The 6,391-nt window shown below is 56.1% G+C and overlaps 1 non-coding gene across 1 annotated transcript; it reads left to right on the top strand.

Annotated features, from left to right (window-relative positions):
• Positions 1 to 5,230: 5,230 nt before the first annotated feature.
• On the top strand, positions 5,231 to 5,303 carry trnav-uac. The gene has a single exon. It is a non-coding gene; the product is annotated as a tRNA-Val (tRNA).
• The last annotated feature ends 1,088 nt before the right edge of the window (positions 5,304 to 6,391 follow it).

The following is a 6,391-nucleotide window of genomic DNA, read 5'->3' as shown; positions in this document are numbered from 1 at the left end:
TGCCTTGGCACTCCCCGCAATTCTCCCAACCCTCCGTTCGGAGAATCGACGGTCGCCGTTTTTTGCGGCGACCGGCAATTCTCCGGCCCGGATGGGCCGAGCGGCCTGACGTTCCCGAACTGTTCACGTCGGCGGCAACCACACCTGGTCGCTGCCGTCGTGAACATGGCGCCAAAGGTTCATTTGTGGCTTGTGGGGGCGGAGAGGGGAGTGAGCACCACGGCCGTGCTCAGGAGGGGACTGGCCCGTGATCAGTGCCCACCGATCGTCGGGCCGGCATCTCCTTTTTTTTTTAAATAATTTTTATTGAAGAAATTTTTCAAAATACAAACATTTTAACCCCCCCTACATTTACATTTAAATTATAACAAAACAAAGTCAAACCCCCCTACTTAACAAAAAAAAGAAAAAAAAAGTCCCCCCCCCCCCACCCCCCTACTCGCGCGTTCCCCCCCCCCCCCCCCCCCCCCCCCCCCCCCCCCCCCCCCCCGCCGGCGAACCGACAGTCCGACCAACTTATCATTTCTAGCAGCGTCCTCGGGCAGGCCTTGCCCGTGCCACCACCGCTACCGTACTTCCTTCGTCTTTGTCCCCCCTCCCCCCCCCTCCCCCCCCCTCCCTCCCGCCCTCCCCTCCCCTCCCGGGTTGCTGCTGTCACGGCCTCAGTTTCTATCTCTGATCCAAGAGGTCTAGGAAGGGTTGCCATCGCCTGAAAAACCCCTGCACCGACCCTCTCAGGGCGAATTTGATCCTTTCCAATTGGATGAAGTTTGCCATGTCGTTTAACCAGGTGTTAACACTCGGAGGCCTTTCGTCCCTCCACTGAATCAAGATCCTCCTCCGAGCCACCAAGGACGCAAAGGCTAATATTCCAGCCTCCCCCGCCTCCTGTACCCCCGGTTCCACCCAACCCCGAAGATCGCAAGTCCCCATCCTGGCTTGACCCTGGACCCCACCACTCTCGACACCGTCCCTGCCACCCCCTTCCAGAACTCCTCCAGTGCCGGACATGCCCAAAACATATGTGCATGATTCGCAGGGCTTCCCGAACATCTAATACACCTGTCTTCACCCCCGAAAAACCGACTCATCCTTGTCCCCGTCATGTGGGCTCTATGCAGTACCTTAAATTGAATGAGACTTAGTCTCGCACATGACGACGACGAGTTGACCCTCTCCAGGGCGTCTGCCCATGTCCCGTCCTCTATCTGTTCCCCCAGCTCTAACTCCCACTTATCTTTCAGCTCCACTACTGGTACCTCCTCCACCTCCTGCATAATCTTATAGATGTCCGAGATCTTCCCCTCCCCGACCCAGACCCCTGATAGCACCCTATCACTCACCCCCCTGTCGGGGAGCGCGGGGAACCCCGCTACCTGTCGTCTGGCAAATGCCTTCACTTGGAGGTACCTGAACGTGTTCCCCGGGGGGAGCCCAAATTTCTCCTCCAGCTCTCCCAGGCTCGCAAACCTCCCCTCTATAAACAAGTCCCTCAGTTGTCTAATACCCGCCCTCTGCCAGCTCTGGAATCCCCCTCCTGTGTTTCCCGGCGCAAATCTGTGGTTCCCTCTTAGTGGTGCCCCTATCAGACCTCCCACTTCCCCCCTGTGTCACCTCCACTGCCCCCAGATCTTGAGGGTGGCCGCCACCACCGGGCTCGTGGTATACCTTGTGGGAGGGAGCGGCCATGGTGCCGTTACCAGTGCCCCTAAGCTTATATTGCCGCAGGACGCCCTCTCCATGTGCTTCCAGGCTGCCCCCTCCCCTTCCATCATCCACTTTCGTACCATCAATGTATTTGCCGCCCAGTAATATCCTGAAAGGTTGGGTAACGCCAGCCCTCCACTATCCCTACTCCGCTCCAAAAAGACCCTTCTAACTCTCGGGGTGCCATGTGCCCACACATACCCCATGATACTACTCGTTACCTTCTTGAAAAAGGCCCTGGGGAGGAAGATGGGCAGACACTGGAACAAAAACAAGAACCTCGGGAGGACCGTCATTTTAACTGACTGCACCCTCCCTGCCAGCGACAGCGGCACCATGTCCCACCTCTTAAATTCCTCCTCCATCTGTTCCACCAGTCTGGAAAAGTTCAACTTGTGGAGGGTCCCCCAGTTCTTTGCCACCTGCACCCCCAAATACCTAAAACTTTTAACTGCTCTTTTGAAGGGGAGCCTCCCAATTCCCTCCCCTTGGTCTCCCGGGTGTATTACAAAGACCTCACTTTTCCCCAGATTTAATTTATACCCCGAAAAGTCCCCGAACTCCGCTAGTATCCCCATTACCTCCGGCATTCCCCCCTCCGGGTCTGCCACATACAACAACAAATCATCCGCATAGAGCGAGACCCGATGTTCCTCCCCTCCCCTTGTCAGTCCTCTCCACCCCCCTGAACCCCTCAGTGCCATCGCCAATGGCTCAATCGCTAATGCAAAGAGTAAGGGAGATAGGGGACATCCCTGCCTAGTACCTCGATGGAGCCCAAAATATTCTGACCTCCTCCCGTTTGTTACCACGCTTGCCATCGGAGCTGAATAGAGCAGTTTTACCCACTTGATAAATCCCTCCCCAAACCCAAACCTTTCCAACGTCTCCCACAAGTATTCCCACTCCACCCTGTCAAATGCCTTCTCCGCGTCCAGCGCTACCACTATCTCCGCCTCCCCTTCCACTGCTGGCATCATAATCACATTTAGCAATCTCCGGACATTTGTGTTAAGTTGGCGTCCCTTCACGAACCCCGTCTGGTCTTCATGGACTACCCCTGGCACACAGTCCTCTATCCTGGTTGCCAGGACCTTTGCTAACAGCTTGGCGTCAACATTCAGGAGGGAGATGGGCCTGTAGGACCCGCACTGGACCGGGTCCTTGTCCCGCTTCAAAATCAAGGAGATCAGGGCCTGCGACATCGTTGGGGGCAGAACCCCCCCCCCTCGCGCGCCTCATTAAAGGCTCGCACCAGCACTGGACCCACCAAGTCCACAAATTTCCTGTAAAACTCCACCGGGAACCCATCTGGCCCCGGCGCCTTCCCCGCCTGCATCTGGCCTATCCCTTTAATTAGCTCCTGCAGCTCTATCGGCGCCCCCAACCCTTCTACCAGCTCCTCCTGTACCTTTGGGAACCCCAATTTGTCGAGAAAGTTCTTCATTCCCCCTCTCCTCTTCGGCGGTTCAGACCTATACAATTCCCTATAGAAGTCCCTAAAGACCCTATTCACCTCTTGCCCCTTCTGCACTACGTCCCCACCCCTCTCTCTCACTCCCCCAATCTCTCTGGCTGCATCTCGCTTACGAAGCTGGTGTGCCAGCATCCTGCTCGCCTTTTCCCCGTACTCATACGCCGCACCCTGCGCCCTTCTCCACTGCATTTCCGCCTTCCTAGGGGTCAGTAGGTCGAACCTGGCCTGCAAGCTACGCCGCTCCCTTAATAGCCCCTCCTCTGGTGCCGCCGCATATTTCCTATCTACTTCTAGGAGCTCCCCCACCAGCCTCTCCCTTTCCTGCCTCTCCTTCCTCTCTCTGTGTGCCCTTATGGAGATCAGCTCTCCTCTAATCACTGCTTTCAAGGCCTCCCAGACCGTCCCCACCTGCACCTCACCTGTGTCATTCGTACCCAGATAGTTCTCAATGCCCGTTCTCACCCTTCTGCACACCTCTTCGTCCGCCAACAGCCCTACATCCAGGCGCCACAACGGGCGTTGATCCCGCGCCTCCCCCATGTCCACGTCCACCCAATGTGGTGCATGGTCCGATATCGCAATGGCCGAGTACTCCGTGTCCTGCACTCTCGGTATCAGCCCCCTGTTCAATACGAAAAAATCGATCCTAGAGTACACTCTGTGGACGTGGGAGAAAAAAGAATACTCCCTCGTCCTAGGCCTACCAAATCTCCATGGGTCTACCCCTCCCATCTGCTCCATGAACCCCCTTAACACCTCTGCCGCTGCCGGCCTCCTATTCGTCCTGGAACTCGATCTATCCAGCCCAGGGTCTAACACCGTATTAAAGTCCCCTCCCATGATCAGGCCCCCTGCCTCCAGTCCCGGGATGAGGCCCAGCAGGCGCCTCATAAAACCCTCGTCGTCCCAGTTCGGGGCATACACATTTACCAGTACCACATTCTCCCCCTGCAGCCTACCCCTCACCATCACGTACCTGCCCTCCTTGTCTGCCACCACCTCTGACGCCACAAACGACACCCTCTTTCCCACCAAAATCGCCACCCCCCCGATTCTTGATATCCAAGCCTGAGTGGAACACCTGTCCCACCCACCCCCTTCTCAGGCGGACCTGATCTGCTACCCTCAAATGAGTCTCCTGCAGCATTGCTACATCAGCCTTCAGTCCCTTCAGGTGTGAGAAGACCCTTGATCTTTTGACCGGCCCATTCAGCCCCCTTACGTTCCACGTGATCAATCGGATCGCAGAGCGACCCGTCCCTACTCCCTGTCGATTAGCCATGTCTTGTCCCTTGCTCGCCCCGGGTCATCCCTCCTTTTCTGACCCGCTTCCCATAGCGATGGCCCCCCCCCCCACCCCCCCGGCTCTCCCCTTCTCGTCCCTGGTCTTTCCAGCAGCAACCCGGTGTCCCCCCCCCGCCCCCCCCCCCCCCCCCCCCCCCCCCCCCCCCCCCCCCCGCCCTGGCTAGGACCCCTCCTAGCCGCGATGTACCCAACATCGTACTCCCGAGAGTCAGCTGGTCTCCGCTGACCCGGCTGCTCCTGCCACATTCCGACTCCTCCCGGTTCACCCCATCTGCGCCCGTGAAAGATCCCCTTAAAACCCCCGAGAAAGACCCGCATAATCAACCCGCTCCCCCCCGTCCCGTCTCCCCAACTTAACGATATAAATACCCAATGGCAACTAAATACATAAATACTTAACTACATACTTAAATAACAAAATAATTAACTAACTATCAACTAACAGTGTGCCCAACCATCACCCTCCATCAAACAGTATAAATAACCGCAGATAACCATAACCCGAAAAAAAAAAGGGAACAAAAAACCCCCCCAAGCACCCAAAGAAAAAGGGTAAGAGGGGTAAATAACTAAGGGAAATTGGAAACGGGAAGAAACACCCCATAAGAAGCCAACGACCCACAATAGAGATTTCAACAGTACAAATATACAGAAACACCCAACAACTCGAAACCTTCAAGATATTCAGAAAAGTCAACCGTTCGAGAAAAAACACCCCAAACAATCCACGAAATCACAGCTGTTTCTGTAGTGTAGTGGTTATCACATTCGCTTTACACGCGAATGGTCCCCGGTTCGAAACCGGGCAGAAACATCTGGTGTTTCCAGTTTGGGGCAGCAGGGTAGCATGGTGGTTAGCATAAATGCTTCACAGCTCCAGGGTCCCAGGTTCGATTCCCGGCTGGGTCACTGTCTGTGTGGAGTCTGCACGTCCTCCCCCTGTGTGCGTGGGTTTCCTCCGGGTGCTCCGGTTTCCTCCCACAGTCCAAAGATGTGCAGGTTAGGTGGATTGGCCATGCTAAATTGCCCGTAGTGTCCTAATAAAAGTAAGGTTAAGGGGGGGGGTTGTTGGGTTACGGGTATAGGGTGGATACGTGGGTTTGAGTAGGGTGATCATGGCTCGGCACAACATTGAGGGCCGAAGGGCCTGTTCTGTGCTGTACTGTTCTATGTTCTATGTTCTATGAAACTGTTACCCAGTTCCGACCTGGCCTGAAAAAGAAAAGGGCCACTTGCTCAATCAAGAGTCCCCAGGCGGCTACGACCGCCGGTGCTCCCAGGTTTTAGTTCGTGTCCAACTTTTCCTCTTGTACAAAGGTCCAGGCCTCCTCTGGGGACTCAAAATAATGATGTTGGTCCTTGTAGGTGACCCACAAGCGCGCCGGTTGCAGCATTCCAAATTTGATCTTTTTCGCGTGTAGCACCGCCTTTGTCCGGTTGTACCGGGCCCGCCGCTTTGCCACCTCCGCACTCCAGTCCTGGTACACCCTTACCGTCGAGTTCTGCCACTTGCTGCTTTTCTCCCTTTTTGCCCACCTCAGGACTTTCTCTCGATCACTTAGCCGCTGGAACCGCACCAGCACCGCCCTCGGGGGCTCGTTTGCCCTAGGCCTCCTGGCCATGACCCAGTATGCCTCTTCCAATTCCAGGGGCGCCGGACCGGCCCCTTCCCCCATCAGGGAGCTCAACATCTCCGCCACATATCCCGGGAGATCCGACCCCTCCAGGCCTTCTTCCAGGCCCAGGATCCTCAAATTTTTCCTCCTCATCCGAGTGTCCAGCTCCTCGAAGCGGCTCTGCCACTTCATGTGGAGTGCCTCGTGCACCTCCACCTTTGCCCCGATGACTGTGGCCTCCTCCTCCCTCGCGGTCATCTCCTGCTGCAGATCTTTAATCGACGCC

The sequence above is a fragment of the Scyliorhinus canicula genome, chromosome 3 (assembly GCF_902713615.1).
Source record: "Scyliorhinus canicula chromosome 3, sScyCan1.1, whole genome shotgun sequence".
In the NCBI taxonomy this organism is placed as follows: domain Eukaryota; kingdom Metazoa; phylum Chordata; class Chondrichthyes; order Carcharhiniformes; family Scyliorhinidae; genus Scyliorhinus; species Scyliorhinus canicula.
This window is presented reverse-complemented; position numbering and strand designations above follow the sequence as displayed.